Source organism: Propithecus coquereli, unplaced genomic scaffold (genome assembly GCF_000956105.1).
Source record: "Propithecus coquereli isolate 6110/MARCELLA unplaced genomic scaffold, Pcoq_1.0 Scaffold41, whole genome shotgun sequence".
Lineage (NCBI taxonomy): Eukaryota > Metazoa > Chordata > Mammalia > Primates > Indriidae > Propithecus > Propithecus coquereli.
This window is the reverse complement of record NW_012149841.1, coordinates 2,068,925-2,087,050: the sequence shown is the minus strand read 5'-3', so window position 1 is coordinate 2,087,050 and position 18,126 is coordinate 2,068,925.

Sequence of the window (18,126 nt, the reverse complement as noted above, 5' to 3'; positions counted from 1 at the left end):
ATGGTCATAAAGATTCTTAGCTTTCTGCACTGTGCCCATAGATAACATCATCCTTGTGAAACCTAAGGCTGGTTTTTGAGATATATTCCAGGCTCTGCATTCTGGTGGAATGGCCAACCCACCCAGACCAGTGGCCCAGACCAAGGAACTAAGTCAATTGGTCTTGCGACCCCTCACCCAAGAACTGACTCAGCAAAGAAGACAATTTCTACACCCCTATGCTTTTGCCCCAAATCCAGAAAATTATCAGACCCAATCACCTATCCCTTTGCCTGCTAAACTACCTTTAAAAACCCTTTCTCCAAAATTCTTGGGGAGATGTACTTGAGAGCTTCCTCCCGTCTCCTTGTATGGTGCCTGTGATATTAAACTCTTTCTCTGCTGTAACATCTGCTGTCTTAGTGTATTGGCTTCCTCTTGAGCATGGGCAGTGAACCTGGTAAGGCTGTAACATTAGTATTTAAGTTTTGGGGAGTCCAAAATTACATACAGATTTTCAACTGCATGAAGGGGTCAGTGTCCCTAACCCTACATTGTTTTAGGGTCAATTGTATATTAATAGATTGATTTTGAGGAAATAGCTTACATAGTTGTGGGGGTTGACAAGTCTAAAATCTGTAGTGCAGGCCATTGGGCTGGGAATGCAAGCAGGATATCTATGTCATAGTCTTGAAGCCAAATTCCTTTTTCTCTAGGACACATCAATTTTTGCTCTTAAGGCCTTGAACTGATTGGATGAGGCCTACCCATAGTATGGAAGGTAATTTCCTTTACTTAAAGCCAACTGATTATAGATATTAATCATGTCTACAAAATATCTTCACAGCAATGTCTAGACTAGCATTTGACCAAACAAATGGGCACTATAGCCTAGCCAAGTGGACACATAAAATTTAGCCAGCACATGATGTCTGCTCTTGCATGTACTGTTTCCCATTGTGTAGAACACCCCAGTCCCACACACATAAGATGCACACTCTCCTGCCTATTGAATGCCTATTCATTTTACAAAACAGTTCAAACATCTCTCTGCAAAGCATGTTCCTTACAGATGAAGAGCCTGACACTCACGTCTGCCTTTTCCCAATTGTCCTTTGCTCTTCTTTCATAGCACTCAGTGCATATTATAGCTTATTTATTAAGTTTGTCTCTGAGCTAAATTACCCGCTTCTCGAGGCAGGCATTTTATCTCATCCATCTATGCATTTTCTACTCTTAGCACAGAGCCTGGACCTACTATACCTACTGCAGTAGGTGGTCGATAAATGTGGGTCGAACAAGAGACTTATTATTATAATCTACTAATAAAACCTGTCATTTGGCAAATTTGTAAGGCGAACAATCTGTTTGTTGATTTGGCTTTGTGTTTCATCAGGAACAATGTAATACATGAGGTACTTCTGAACTAATTAGAAGATATTGGCCACTCAGCCTGGGTAAGTTTGAGATCAGTTTGTATCCAAGTCCTGGGCCCCTACCCCTAGTTTGCTCTTAGCTCTGCAGAGAGAAGGGTCTCTCAGATCTCCCAGTGTGCTCCCTCTCACTCACCCTCCAGGTCCCTCCCCCCTTGACCATCCCAGCCATCGTTTTGCTTGTTGGAGAGTGACTGTCAGAGCATAAAGACCTAGGTAGCCCCTAACTTCTGAAAGGATACTTTTCTTTTGATTGAACATGATCTCTACTGGAGAGAAGGAATTTTCCAAGTAATTTTGGTGAGAGAGAGAGAGGAATGATTTGGAAAAGATTCATTCTGATAGGTCATTTCTCTGGTTAATTGCTTAACAGCTCAACGAGTCCCTTTGCTTATGTAGTGACAGCCTTGCCCCAGCACACAGTTTTTAACACTGATGAATCTATAGATGCTGAGTCTGCTGTCAACTCAACAACACTGCTTTCCTCTTCCAGAGAAGCTGCGAGCCACATTGCACAGGCTCCCTTGCTCCTGGGTTTTGGGGGAAGAGTCTGCCAAGGAATGACATTCACATGACATTTGGAAGGCAGAAGAGAAGGAGAGGCCAATACTCTATGGAGACAATAGCAGGCAGTTGCGGGGGCTCTCTGTAAGCCTCTAATTTCCAAATTAATGCCCTTATGGCAGAAACAGAGCAGCTTCCAGCTACTATTTTCCTTGTACTGCCCTGTCCATATTATTGTTTATGCCAGATCTTGATGAATCATTTGTTTTTGTACCAGCCAGACAGTGGAAAGGACCCCAGACTAGGATTCAGGATTTCTGGTAACCTAACAACCATGGCAACCCATTGCCTGTCTCTAGTCCTCAGTTTCCCATCAATAAAATTAGGGGTGAATTAGTTGCTTTTTAAAGTCTTTTTTAAACTTAAAAATAAAATACAAATCTTTCTAAATGGCATAAAATATGACATCTTGAATGTATTGCTGGTCTACTAAATTCTACCAGAGATAATGCTAGAGCAGTTCCGTAGAGAGGCACACTTGATTCCCAAGTCTTTGGAGTCAAATGCGTCATAGTGGTAGACTAAGAAGGGTGATATTGAGTACTGGAGGAGAGGATTGTTGGTTCCAAGGTAGAGAAGTGCAATGAGGCTCCCGGGACAGAGCATTTATCAGGGTGTGCATCCAGAGTCTCCTTTCAGTGCCCCGTGCAGTGTCCTGTGGGCGATCTATATGTTGAAAACACAAATTAAAAAAGCAGTGCTCATCACTCAAAGATAGCCCATCCCTCAGACTTGCAAATGAGGGTGTTCTAGGCAGCAGGGATGCTGAGTAAAATCAGAGTTTCCTGTGCGTTGGAGTCTTCCATCAATAGCTGCCCTCTGCCCATGGAAAGATGGCTTCCCAAAATAATCTTTGAAGACTGTCCTGGTCCAACAATAGCAAGTGCTTTTTAGAATAAAATTGCATGAGATGGATGTAAGGTCAGAAACCTTCAGATCAGGTACAGGATGTGGAGCTCCATGTGGGTGTTTAAGCCTTCTTGGTGGAGTATCTGTGAGGACAGAGTCTCTGCTTTGCTTGGGGCTGGCTGAAGCATCTTAAAACCCAGTCTGGACTGTTTGCCTTGTCCTTGGTGAAGGTAAGGAGCTTCTTTCAGGTTTTTTGCTTATCTTACCTGAAAACCCACCAAGATATACCTTATCTCTCTAAACTCCCCCTCCCCCCAATCTCTGATAGAAGTACCAGAGTTTAAGTTAGATGTCATGATACTCTCTCCCAGGAACTAAGATGGCATATGCTTAATAAGTGGTGACTATTATTATTATTTTTTTGTGTGTGATTGTTGGTTTTTTTTTTTTCCTTGCAGAAGTAGCTAATGGAATGGCTTAATATACTTGGACAAAGGTACAATTACTAAACCCACTTGACAAGATACCTAGAAATTCTCTTTGATTATACAATTTTAAAGAGAAAGAATCCACCAGCTACAGGTTTGCAAGTTTCCTCTGGGCAGTGAGTACTCTCTGATTTTTTATTTCCATGCAGCTCAGAGCTCCATTTCAGACACTAGGTGTTTAATGAATATTTGTGGTTGGTACATTCTAAATGGGTTTCCAAAAATCTCCCAGAGGTATTCTTCAATATGTTTTCTCCTATCCACCAGAGAGTCATTCCAGCCCAAGGCATCACACAGTGTAAAACAGAGCCCCTATGGAAGGTGTTGATTTTTATGCATAAAGCACAGGGTTTATTAAGAAAAGAAGGGGTCCCTCCCTTAGGAGACACTCACCCCCTAGAGATAGGCAGGTGTGAATGTAGGAGTTTAAGGAAGCAAGCTCTATCATTAGTGCTTCTTTTTCAGTACCCAGGTTGAGACAATCAGTCTGTCTCTTTGTGTCTCTAGAGAGAAGAGCCCCTGGTGACATCGTGTTGGTTTGAAGAAAACCTTAGATGCATTTGTTCTCATGTTCTCTTTCTGTGTTATTCGTCTTCTGACATTCCATGTTACTGTCATTTTGGCAACAATGAATGTTATAATGGAAAATGCATCTGCACCTCCTTTCAGACCAACACTGTTTTCCCCTTAGGTGAAAACTTTCCAAAATTAGACTCTCTTGGTGTGATATTTCTTGATATGGAACTAAACTCAGTAAAGAATGAGGTTTGAACTTCAGATTGTTTTTGAGAAATATACATTTTTAAAAAATACACTGTTACATTTTATTCATTTTGCAAATGCACAAATACAATGCTTGATTTTTAGATCTGATTTGTAATCAATTATGGCAAAATATATATTTAGTTGTAAATATTTTAGCCTATGAATTGATTGTGGCTCAAGTATAAATACTGATAAATACTGTAGCTGGGAGTTTATTTATCTAAGTTTTAAAAGTGTAAGATTTGATTCCCAAAGATGCCAATATAAGCAGGTAGATTCTATTTTAATGAATTCAGGATTACTGGTAAATGAACATATGTTTGCATTTCAAAAATTATGTTTGCATTATACAAGAACTATACTTAGTACCAAGGAGTTGAAATCAGCAAATACTTTTATGTGTTATTGACTGTCGGCCAGATGACTAGCTTTGATAATAGGCATGCAAAGAGAGGGAGATAAATGATGCTATTGCTGTTTGACAATATTAATATTGAATTTCCTTTGGTTCTAATTGTGCTAGAGGCATTTTACAAACACAACGTCACAAAAGTTTCTGCTCCCATCTCTTCTTCCCCCTCAACCAACTTATTTTTATGGCTTCTCTATTTTTATCAATTTTATATTGATACAATATTTTCTTATTTAGTGTCTCCAAAATCTGAGTCATTGTAGGCTTTATTTCTACTATCCAACCAGTAAAGCCTGAAGTTCAAATTGTAGCCTTTAGATATGTTAGAACCATTTAAGATTAGGAATCTACTTCTGAGGGATTGGGAAATATGTTTGAAGATATTATCCTTTTGATATAATAAATTGAATAAAAATTTCATATGATTTCTGATATGCCAAAGTATTAATACTATTATTTTGTTCATCGAAGTAATATAAGATCACTATTTTTATTCTCCATTATGCAGAAGAGAAATTAGGGCAAAGCGAGGTTTTAATTTGCCTGATGTCACAGAACAAGAGGGTGAAGCTGGGACTCAAACCCAGGTCTAACTGACGCCAACTGCTTTTTGTTTTCTGCAACCCCAGGCTGTCCAAAGCATCAAGGCTTTAGAAAATAACGAGCACGTTCATTTCATTTGTTTATCCACAGTCTGTAATGATAACTGTTCAGCCCTTCTACCTGCCAGCTCAGAAAATAAAATATTTCAAACAGCTGATGAATCCAGAGGCCCCTTTCCTCTGTGGGTGGATCCTGGAGAAAGTCCGCTCCTGGGCAGGGCACTCTCCTCTTCTCGGGACCCTATTTCCCCGAGGTCTAAGGAGGCAGAGTCAACTCTAGCCCCTCTGCCTTCTTTGCCACACCCAGCCTTTCCTTCAATTCAACCTTGGTAGCATTGCTAAGCTTAAGGATGGGCAGGAGGTGGCAGTGGGGTGAGGGAGAGAGAGGAGACTTGGAAAGCCTCTGGGAGACATCCTTTGGCTTTAAACATGTCTGCCCATAACTTTTTCCTAACTCAGCTTTGCTGTCCTTCAGGAGGGGTATGGGGACTGCAATAGGCTCCAAGAGGTGTAGAAGTCTTAGAGCCCAGGGACATGGTAGATGAGTAAATAGATGGTGAGGCTGCGCTGTGGTGGTGGGAAGCTTTGGTGTGTGAGAGGGTTCAGGGGCCTGGGGTGGTGGAGCCTGGGCTGAGGGCATGGCCTGGGTAGGAGGAGGGGCGGGGCTGGGAATAGAACCAGGGTTTGAGATCAGAGAAAATGCAGAGGCCCAAGGTGAGAGCTTTGTACCTCCCCTCCTTCCCAATGTTCCCCTGGAGGGACATTCACTTACCATCCGCTAGAAGGTCCTCCCTAAGACATGGTGTCTTTCCACAGGGGACTCCCAATATTCCCGTTTAGGACCTTCCTGCTACAGACTGCTTCCTGCCTGACTTCTTCTCTCATACTCAGTTATAGGTCAAGCTCCTGTTCTTGGAAGCCATTCCTGGTAGACTGGGCAGTAGGGGATCCCCTCTTCTCTATGACACTGACCGATAGACCACAGTCCTATGTTTATATGGATCCTGTGTTCAAGTCATTTATGCCAAACAGAAAGCCCAGGAGAACAGAATTCTGTCTTTGCCATGCATGTAGATCAATTGGCAATAAAATAAAAATAAAATCTCTCCTGCCTTGATAAGGGCCCTCTAGGTAAATACCAGGGAGCTGTAAAATGTCTCTCCAAGACCAGGACATAATGCTCTAAACCAGGGCTAAACCATGATTCACTGTGCATAGGAATTGCCCAGTGATTTCATTAAAATAAAGATTCTGACTGAGTAGGTCTAAGCTGGAGCCCAAGATCCTGCATTTTTTCCAGCTAATGCTGAGGCCAAAGACCACACTTTGAGTAGCTCTGACTACTTTTCCACTAGAAGCCCCAAGTCCTTAAGCTGACATGCTCATAGATGTGCATTCCGACTAGCTCTCAGAACACACCACCGTTCCTGTTGCTGGTGGCGTTAGGTTTTCTCTGCTCAAAAAGAGACTGATGGTTCTTCAGTGACCTAATTGCTGTGGTCAGGAGAAGCTCCTGGAAACTCGCACAGCCTCTGTCTTGTCCACTGTGTCTCCTACAGGGTGCTCAGACTCCTCTCTTTCCCCCCTCCCTGCCTGGAAAGAGGGACAAGTGTGTTCATCATGCTCGTGGCCTGATTGTGTTTCCACTGCCCGAGGCTGGGCTTTTGAATTTTTCAGCAGAAAACAAAACAAAACAAAACAAAAACTTGCACTGGGAAATAATTTTCCTGTTGGTGGGTTCCTCAAAGGTCATGTACAACAAAAGATATGCTGCACAGATACTCCAGTTAACAAAGGAGACATGTTTCTTCTGTTGCTGACCTCATTGCTGGCAAGTCATGGTGACCAGTGACCCTTGGTGGCCCTTCCTGCAGGACTCAGGACTCCCTCTCTGGCCATGATTAATGTTATGCTCTGAACTGAAATGACAATCATTTATTATTCTGTTTTACATATGCACCTCCAGGGAGTCCTGCTGAAAGCTATAATTTTCTAGTTCAATTGTAGCACTGTTCTTTGAGAGGCATTGACTGCAGAGATGCTAAAAGGATGTCAGTTCAGTGAATTATTGAGTTTTAGACAGAATCATATGCTTGTATGGATTCGGGTGGCACTTACTGAAACATGATGCAGATCTCCCATTTGCCCTGGGCCTGGATGTTCACGGGAAGAACAGGGAGCTTGGATGGGTGTGACCTATTAAGGAAATCAATGAGGTTGGGCAGCCCGCTGTCTGCCTGCAGTGCCTGGCTGTCCTTCCGCACGGACACAGTTGTCAGTCAGCTCCGAGCAGACCTCGGCCGCCCATCTCCTCAGCCTTCCCCGAGCTCCTGGCTGTGGCAATGGAAATCAAGGCAGTTTTCTGCTTATTTAAATGCTGTCATTCAAGATTCCATGTGTAAAAGTGTTTTAACAACATGAAATCTCTTAATCTCCTACTTAAAGTGATGATGGAGCTTTCAGAGCAGCAATTTGGGGGCCAGTTGGATTCCCTGAACGTGTACGAGATCACAGTGTAATTGGTGAGCCGTCAAGTGCTGGGAGCCATCAGTCAGGGGACAGTGGAGCTTTTCTACCTCAGCCTCGTCCCTGGGTAGACTTTGCTTTTACGCCAGCCCTCAGAAGGATGGAAATGTCCAGAAATGTCTTTCAGGTGATGGGCATATTACCTTGATATTTTAGAATGTTTACATGTGCCTCCATTTGGGTTATTTATTTTAATAATAGAGACTGTGTACTTGCGACTTCTCGGTAGCCGAGTGAAGCAGGAAACAAATTTGTAAAGAAATAAATGCAGTCTTAAGGGGGAAAGAAACAGCAGGCAAGTGGGGATGAAAAGTCCTGAATAAAACCTAGAGGACCTTCAGGGAAGTGAGGCTCGTGCAGGTGCCTCCCAAGCTATTAATAGGAGTCAGGCTTCAGCCAGGAGGGGGCGCCAGACCTGGGAAGGGGGGCATTTGTAGGTGGTGGGGAGAGAGGCGGGAGCTGCCCTTTGAGGGTCCTGGTGGTGTAAGGATGGATTTTGACTAATAAAGACATATCTCAGGGAAAAAAATGGGTCTGAAAGGGGTCACAGCTTCTAGCCCGGGCAACTTTGCTGTGATTCTGAATGTTGATGTCTCCCTCAAAATTCATCTGTTGAAGCCTAATTCTCATGGTGTTAGAAGGTGGGGCCTTTGGGAGATGATTAGGTCATGAGGTGGAACCTTCATGAATGGGATTAGTGCCCTTATAAAAGACACCCCAGACAGCTGCCTTGTCACCTCCACCATGTGAGGACACAGAGAAGGTGCCATCTGTAAAACAGAAAGCAGGTCTCCACCAGACACTGAATCTGCTGGCACTTGATCTTGGACTTGCCAGCCTTCAGAAATGTGAGCAATATGTTTTTTTTAAGTTACCCAGTTTATGATATTTTGTTATAGTAGCCCAAATGGGCATGCTTAGATCCACAGGGAGAGTCCATGAGTTCTCAGAATTGGGCAATGATATTGTACCATCTTCCTAACTCCCAGAGCTTCTGGGGAAAAATGGGAGAAGTGCAGTGTGGCTTTTCTGTCCAGGCCCACCTTATGCATGCAGAATGACCCAGATACAGTGTCCACTTGGTAACAGAGACAATGTGTGCGCAGCACTGAGCACAGCACATGACCCGTGATAGGTTGGCCATAAACATTAGCTGCCACTGCTCATTTATCTATCCATTTGGTGAACCTGGATTAGGAACCTACACTGGTGCTTGGAAATAGGGCTACAAAAGAAAAAAGAAAGTGTCTTCTCTGCCCTTTGGAAGCTCAAAAAGTTATGTAAAAATTACTCCAGTGCAAGAATGTAAGTGATCAAATGGTAATGAACACAGAGCCATGAAAACATGGCACAGGGGACCCTGACTGCTCAAGGCGTCAGAGAAGGCATCAAGGAGGAGGTGACATTTAAGCTGGTACATGAAGGATAAAAGGGTCTATATGAAGTGGATGAGGAAAGGGGAAATATGGTCTTTGGGGGGCATTCCAGGATAGCACGTCACCACAGGAAAATGCCTCAGAGATGACTGAGGATAAGATGCACACAGAAGATGCTGGGAGATAAAGTTGAAAATCAATTAAGAAGACCTTTGTAGCCCTAACAAGCCATTTGACTGTATCCTGCGAACAATAAGAAGCCAATGGGGAGTTAGTAGGAGGGTGTGGCACAGCCCATCATGATGTGCCTCAACTTTGCCATCAGTGTGGCTGGCAGGGACACTCTTGGGAGTTGCTTGGTCACCTTCCTTGCAGGCTCAGTAGATTGATCCTGCTGAACGTGCACTTATCTATTCACCAGGTGTCTGAAGAGAGACCCGCTTGCCCACTCCCAGGTCACCAGGCTGAAAGCAGTGTGCTTCCTCCCCATCTCTTGTTACTGAGCCCAACAACTTGTGCAGCAGCTGGCTCTGCAATGAGTCCCTTTATCAAAATCAAATTTAGGAATCAAAGATTTTTTTTTTTTGGTAGTTGGAACTCATTCTTCCCTAGTTAGAATTTTGCAGCCAAATGTGTATTCATCACTTTACATGCTCCCAGCTGTGGCCCCGATCAGCCAGCTGCCCATCACTTGGTATCATCCCTAGCCTGAGTAGCAGGACGGCACATTAGGCGTAGCTGTCAAGAATGAGTCCCTGCCCTGCTGCCTCCACAGGCCAACAGCGTGAGAGGGACTCTAAAGATTGCTCATTGGAACAACACTTTAGGAGGCTCGGTGGTGTTTTCTTGTCAAGCTCAAACCAAAGGCAGGTGGTATAATAAAGATTATACTAATGGTCATGTTTAAATTAGGCCAAAAACAATTTTATGACTTAAGCCCATTCGCTTTTGGAGTTTTCATATTCTTCACCTGTAAAGTGAGGTGGTTGGACAAGGTAGCCTTTAAGACACCTTCCTCTCCAGAAATCTAGGGCTTCCTGAAGTTGTTTCCACTAAAATAGACCTTCATAGGTCTAGTAGGTGTGTAACACCAAGAGGTGGGTGAGAGCAACAGAACACACCCACGGAACATTCTGGCCACGCTGGCAACTGCTCAAAGGCTCAAGACCGCCAGAGGACAGGTGCTGTGGGCCAGAGCATTCAGCCACCCCAGCATCACGGACCCCTGGCCTGGAGTAGTGCAGAGTGGAGTACACTGTGGGGACAGGGCAAGTGCATGTATGGGTTACTCCTGAGAAATGAAGCCAGGGTGGCAGGACATCAGGGCCCAAGAGCTGGGATTTGGTGCACTCTGTGATTTGCTTGAATCACTTTCAGACAGACAGACAGACAGAAAGAGAGAGATTGATTTTCAATAATGACCAGCAATCAAAATTCCAGTAGTAGAAAGGACATTTAGGTTGCCAAAAGGCAGGGAAGATATTTGTTAAGACCAGAATTCCCAAGGAGAGTTGGATAATTTTATCAGTGTTTTGGGTGAGTAGTTTCATACATTTCAAACAGTGTACACCAAATAATGGTGACTACTAAGTTTTAGTTACCGTTCTAAGCATTTTTGGGGTAAAAACAGCCCTATATATCCTGCATAGTATGTTGGGGATAATGAGAAACAGAAAGGGCATGACATTTGTCTGAGGCCACACAGTGCTGAGTGGGGAAATGAGACTTCACACCCAGGTAGTCTGGCTCCAGCGCTCGTTCTCCTAACTGCGGCATCACGCTGTTTGTGGTGGTTTCCCATGGTTGCTGCAGTGAATCGTTGCAAACTTAGTCTCTTAAAAGAATACAAATTTATTCCCTTTTAGTTCTTGAGGCTATAAGTATGAAGTGGGTTTAATAAAACCCATAAAACTTTATAGTTTAATAAAACTGTAATTATAAATATAGTGTTTCCCTGAGTTCTGTGAGTCATTCTAGCGGATTATCATGTCTGAGGGGGTCATGGGAGCCCCTGTGTTTGTAGCAGTTAGTCTGAAGCGAGGGCAGGCTTATTGTGGATTGTGCCCTTTAACTTGTGGGGTCTGCGCTAACTCCGGGTTGTTAGTACTGGAATTGAATTGTGGTATGCCAGTGGGTGTCAGAATACTCCCCATTTCAAAATCTTACATTTATAAAATCCCTTTTGCCACGTAAGGTGACATGGTCACAGGTTCTGGGGATTAGAATGTGGACATCTTTGGGCAGCCATTATTCCACCTATCGCACTATTTCAAAGCATTTGTACTGTATTAGGAGACCTACCGTCTAATGGGTTAGCTGTAATGTCCAGCAACCACCGGCTCAGCAGGAAGCCGGGAACGAGGGGCCTCTCAGCCCAGCTCCTTCAAGGACTTGCTAGACTTGCTCCAAGGGCATCCTACTTGACTTCTTTGGCCTCAGTTTCTTCATATAAAAATGGGAATAAAAATTCCCTGCCTTCCACTGGACAAAATTCTATAGGAATTCAATGGGATATATATGAGAAAAATATTTGTAAATGGTTCAAAAATATATTCTTATTCCTTATTTTCTGCCAAATGGTAAGTAGAGAAGTTGATTGGACAATTTTTAGTTCCAGATTTATTTATTTAACAAATGTACTAGTCCTTGAAAACATTCAGAGATTTAACTATCATAATACCCTTCATACATAGAACTGTCCCATGAAATAAGCAAATGTCACACATCACGAACTTGGTAAGTGTAGAAACTGAGTCAAATGTAGGCAGTCTGACTACAGAGTCCAGTCCCTTAACTGCTCCCTGTGGCCTGACTGGGCGGCAGGTGAAGTGGATGGAGTTCAAGGAGAACGTGGTCCTGCTCCACCAACTCCTCAGCCAGCGTCAGGGAATCACTTGGAAAAACCCACGGCATCAGGGCCTCCAGTACGACACTCCAAGAGCCCAGAAGGACCATGGGCCTGTCCTGGGCTCTGTACATCACGCCAACTAGGTGGCCATCACCTCAGCTTGCCAGACGCTGTCACATCCACAGCTGACGCACACTACAGTGGGTGGAGTACTTTCTCCCGGTGCCAGGTATCTCCTCATCTCCTTGTTTCCTTTCATGGCTATGCTGTGAAGTGGCAAATGACCAGGCACAGAAGGTTCTGACTTCCAATATTTGAATTATCCTCTTCTCCTTATTCGAAATTCCACCAATAGAAAAGAAGATAGACAAAACATTGATGACTGCTGCTTAGAACTGAGTTTCAGTTTGTCTATCTGTCAATGATTCTGCCTTGGACACCACTGTGGTCAGATAGGGTGAGAGGTGGTTGGCAGGACTGACTGAGGAAACAATATTCAACGTTTTTCACATGGAGCTCAGCTCTATTGAAGACCACCAAGTCCTGCTTCTTACCCCTCCTTTCTTGCTTCGCTGCTCCTCTCCCCGGGCACCGACCTTTTCCCTTCAGTGCCGCTATTTACAGGCTTGGTCCATCCCCTACATGACTCCCGTGTCCTTTGCTCCCCACTGCTCCCCAGTCTGGCTTCTCGCCAGTTATTCCTCTGAAACATACCTTCGTGGTCACCGGTGACCTCCTAGTTACCAAAGCTACTGATTGTCCTTGAGCTAATGTTTGACCTTTGTGAAACAGTGGACACCTGAACAACAAACAACACAGTCACCTGTAGTCTCCAACCCACCTACTTGTGGTGTGATCACTCCGCTGGCCTCTCAGTGGCTTCCTTCTGTGTCCTCTGTGCTCCAGGCTCTGATCTCGCTGTCTGCATCTCTGCTTCGGATGAGTCCCTCTCACTGGCTTCTCTTCCTACTCTGACCTGTAAACACACGGATGTTCCTCAGAGTTCTGTTGTCAGTACTACTCTTTGCTGTATGTTCTTCATTCTTGCCTAGAGCTTCCACGTCACCCAGATCCTGCTGTACACCTGTGATTCCACCATCAAAGTTTTTTTTTTTTTTATGTTAGGTATATCTCTTCTCATCTCTAGACCCTTATTTCTAATTACCTAAATGCTGACAGCTCTACTCCTGATGTCACACTAGACGTGAGACACACCCTGGTCATTATCTCCACAGCACTTCCCAGATGGGTGCTTGATTTGACTTCTTCTTGATTAATGGCCATTCATCCAATCCCCTTCCCAGCAAAGCTTCCCAGACCCCTCTTTCCATCAGCACTCAGTAGAAATAGCTCCTTCCTCTGAGTTGCTACAGCATTTTTCTCTAGAGTAATTGGCACGCCAGGTTATAATTGATTGTCTATGAACCTGTTCCTCCTCTCTAGACAGCGAGTGAGCTCCCCGTGGGCAGAAACAAGGTATCATCCTACCCAGAAAGAATCTAAGTAACCCATAGCCCTCACCACTCATTGGGATACTCTCTAATTATTAATCTTTCCCATGTGTAGGCCTAATATTACCAAAGAATCTGTAAATTTATTAATGATGCAGTCTATATATTTTGGTATGGTCAATAATATTTACTTGGAAGGGTAGGTACAAAAAAAATGCCCCTCGAATAGAATTATTTTTAGTTCCTTTACTATATGGTATGGACTGAATCATGTCCCCACACCCAAATTCGGATGTTGAATTCCCAACCCCCAGTACCACAGAATGTGACTATATTTGGGAATAGTGTCTTTAAAGAGTAAATTAAAGTAAAATGAGGTCATATGGGTGGTCCCTAATCCAAAGTGACAGGTATCCTTACAAGAAGAAGGGATTAGGACACAGACAGCACAGGACTGAGGGAGCAGCCCTGTGAGGACACAGTGAGGAGGCAGCTGTCTGCAAGCCGAGGAGAGAGGCCTCAGAAGGGACCAGACCTGCCGACACTGTGATCTTGGACTTCCAGCCTCCAGAATTGTGAGAAAATAAATTTCTGTTGTTCAAGCCACCCAGTCTTTGGTATTTTGTTATGGCAATGCTAGCAAAGTAATAACACTAGCTAAATGCTACTCATCAGTTTTGAGGGTTGAGAGCAATGCTTTCTTTGGACTTGGCATCTGAAAACAATATTTGTCTTAGTTTTATTTCTAGAGACAGATCAAAATCCACCTAGACAATGGGTTAAATGGATAAGATACTTTCCTACATGATCTTAAGCCAAGGGCAGAAGTTACTGACTCTGAAATCAAATGATTCCTTCTATATATTTCTCCTTTTCCATCCCCTTCCTCTCCTGTGCCTCCTCTTGGTGTTCCTGCTCCTCCTCCTCCTCCTCCTCCTCCTGAACTTCTTCCTGCACAAATTGAACAGAGATTTTCAATTTAAGTCACAAGATAGCCTATACTGGTGATAAAACAACCTGGAATATTTGGGCGATGAAAGATTTGCAGATTGATATTAAGGGAGATGGGAATGCCGTGTTCAATTTCTGCCCCAAAGTGGTTCTGCATGTATAACAGAACCTAGAGACTGAACAATAGCTTTGCCTTAACAAAGGACCTGTCCAGGTGTGTACAGTAAGAATCTTTTGAGCTGTTCTTGCTGTTAACAATCTGGTTTTATATACCCAGATGATTAGATGTCATAGACATCAGAAGGAGGTCAATAAAATTCAAGCTTTAAACTTTTGACAATAATTTGAACTGAATAATAGTTGAATTTCAGAACTGAGTTGTCATGGTGAGAGCCATTGAAGAGGAATAATTATCTTATAACTCAGTTACTGTCCTGCTGAACTCATGGCAATATCCCTAACCCCATTTCTAACTCACCAAGCCCAGATCATATTAAGTCATGCTTAGGAACATTATTTTTATATGCTTTTTTATGTGTATATTTGCACTCATAGCCAAATATATATAAAATATATTTGAATAAATATTCATTCAATGCAGCTAATGGAAAAATGGTACAAGTGGTTTAGTAGGCTATAAATTGCATATTCTGAGAAAAAATGCTAAAGTACCATTCAAATATTCTCAAGAGCCAGGTGGTAGAGAGATGTTAGCAATAATTCTTTTTGCAGTTGAATGTACAGGACAATCAAGCCATTATTTTCCATTATTTTTGTGGACTAAAATTTTCATCTCATTTCTCTTGGGTAATACCAAACATTTTCCCTCTTATTAATCCATAACAACACTATGGCGTTCTTTGCTAATCAGAATTGCACACTGCATAATAATTTCCAATCTAATAAACTTAAGCTTCTTCTCCATTTCATCTACTGTAGATGCAATTACTAAAGGATGCTAACATATTAGGTATAAATTTGAACTAAGAGGAATTTTAGGTGCATCCAAACAGTAAAAAATAAATAAAGTGGTAATTTATCTTATTTTAAATATAATTTAATCAATTATTTGAAGAAAATTCCCAGGGTGTTTTAATGTGAGTAAAGAATGGCAATCTTTCCACTAAGGAGTTTTTTCAAATGATGCTAATAAATAAAGAGCAAAGAAAGGGAATGAAGATAACCATAACCATCCTATTTCTGATGCCAATGAAATGAAAGAGAAGAGAAAATTAAGAATTAATGAATAGGAATCCCATTCATGTTCAAGACTTGGCGATTTATCTCCCTTCCTCCTAGTGAAATAACCAGCAGAAAATACAAATTATGGAAAATCTTTCACCAGCTATGGAAACAAAGAAAAAGGATATCAACTACATGGCAGGAATTTCAAGGAATTTCTACAAACTAAAGTTAACATGACACCGTACTGAAGAAGTCTGGAGGACTAGCGTGTGGCCCCTCTCTGGGAACAAGAGGTATGTCCAGAAGAAAATAAAGGAGAAGGTGGCAGCTGGCCAATCTCACTTCGTCTCAGCTGAGAGAGAGGTGGACGTGAGGCAGCAGGACCCTCTGGCTGCCAGACCACCCGACTCCAGTGGCAATGAACAGCTAGAGGTTTTCTTTCGGGCATTGATGTCCAAATCCTGCAAATGGCTGGGAACACTAAGGTTTGTGCCTGGCCTAGGCAGCTTCCTATAGTAAGGGGGTGTAGCACTGAGCAGTGGTCCAGAGCTCCCTCACACCCTGCTCTGTCACCACCACTCTTCTGATGCTGCTTGAGCTGCAACAGAAGAGTTTAATTTATTTTATACACGATTCTTCTCTTCAACTTGTTCTAGAGCTTAAGGACTCAGCCAATGACACAAATCTCTGATAGAAGCCAGACCAACTCCTCCTTGGCTAAAAACTAATAATATATAAACTCTATTTTCCCTTTCTAAAAGAGAACAAAGGGGAAAAAAAAACACAGCCTGTAAGCAAATACTACAGATTTAAACAGAATGGAACAAAACAAAAAGCAAGCCACCCTTGAAAACTAGAACGAGAAACTTTGATAGAAATATACTTAACTGCAATAAATAGAAAATGTGTGTTCTCAACAAGATCAAAGTGGATGCCGCAACCACGATGGTATTAGGGAAGAACACACGCAGACTATGGATGACTGTGTGGAAATGAGGATCCAGTTTGTCCTATTAAAAACTTGATGGGGTCAGCAAATAGCAAACTGGACACTGTATCGAGTCAGACTGGTGGATTAGAAGATTGAATGAGAGAAATTCTCTAGATCAGAAGAAAAAGACACATAGATGAGAATGAGATGAATGATGAGATCAAGGCAGAGAACAGACTCACTGTCTGTATTGTAGGAAACCCAAGAGTGTGAACAGGGAGAAGAGAAGCAGTAAGGGGAACATATGATTGAAGATGATGACACAGAAAAGATCTGGGGCTTCAAACTGTTAACGGATGTTGTGTTTCAGATAAACATCATGAAAGGGCCACCACACACAGACATAACCTTGTGGGATTTCCCAGTTTCAGAGTAGACAGACACAATGTTGTATATAGTTCAGCAAATGTTGGTGGGGGCCACTGAGTGTGGAGATGGATGTTTTGCCCAAACTCTGGCTGCACAAGGTAATAGTTTTAGGATTTGGGGACCTTGAGTGATGTATTGAACCTCTATGAGCCTCAGTTTTTCCAACTCTGGAGTGGGGATAATAATTACTACTCCACGAGGGTTTTTGTGATGATTGAACAAGAGAACACACTTTGCTAGAGGGATCTGAAGTAATGCTGGCTATGCAATCATGCTTTTATAGTTTTGGGTAAAAAATAAAATAAGCTTATCCACTCTTCTTCATAAAAGTCAGACATAAGCCCAGGGGTTGCCAGTCAAGATGCTGGATAGCAGACACCACGATATACTCGAATTGTGCCTCTTTTCAATGGCTAAGGTCAAATTTGCTGGTACTCAGAACTTGAGCATTCGGGAGCTCAGTCCATCAAGTATACTGATATGTCTCGAAATGTATCAATATATGCTAACACCAAAGCTAGGACCCCCTCCTACTCAAGAAATATATATATACAACTTAAAAGAAAGTCATTTAGTAATTTGTAAGTACATTTGAAAGCATTGTCTGAGAAGGCAAAAAAAAATCAATATTACTTTCAGAGGATATTATCATCTACCTGAAAAACCTAAAATAATTAACTGAAAAAAATTAGCCACATTAGAACCAATAAAAGTTCACAATATGGTCATCTTAAAATCAGTAAAGAAAAATCAATCTGTTTTTAATATAGCAAAATAACCAGCAATACACTACAATAGAATATATCAAATTATAAACTTAATGTAGACTGTGGGACCCATGTGAGGAAAACTATGAAACTATACTGAGAAACAAAAAAGGCTCAAAAATTGGACAGCAATAGTCAATATCACGAAGCTGTAAATTCTCCCCAAAATATCAAATTTGTCAGTTTTTAAAAAAGTGTTATAAAGTTCATCAGGAAAGATAATAATGTCAGAAAAAGTCATAAAAATTTCTGGAGGAAAAAAATAGGAAGGAGACTTAGCCTTGCAAGATATTAAAATATGTTTTCAAGCTATAGTAGATGAATCAGGGTGATATTAACATAAAAATCAGCAGAGAACGAGAACAGGATTAAAAGCCTCCAAATATATCTAGTTACATATTTTAAATTTCAAGCATGATCAGAGAGGAATGCAAAAGTATCAGGAAAAAGATGGATTGGCAGAATTCTTGGCAAAAATATGCATTCTTATTACTGGGGAGAGTATGAAAGGAACATGGATTCTGAAGGGATGTTTGTTTGTTTTAGACATTATATTAAGATTAAAACAAT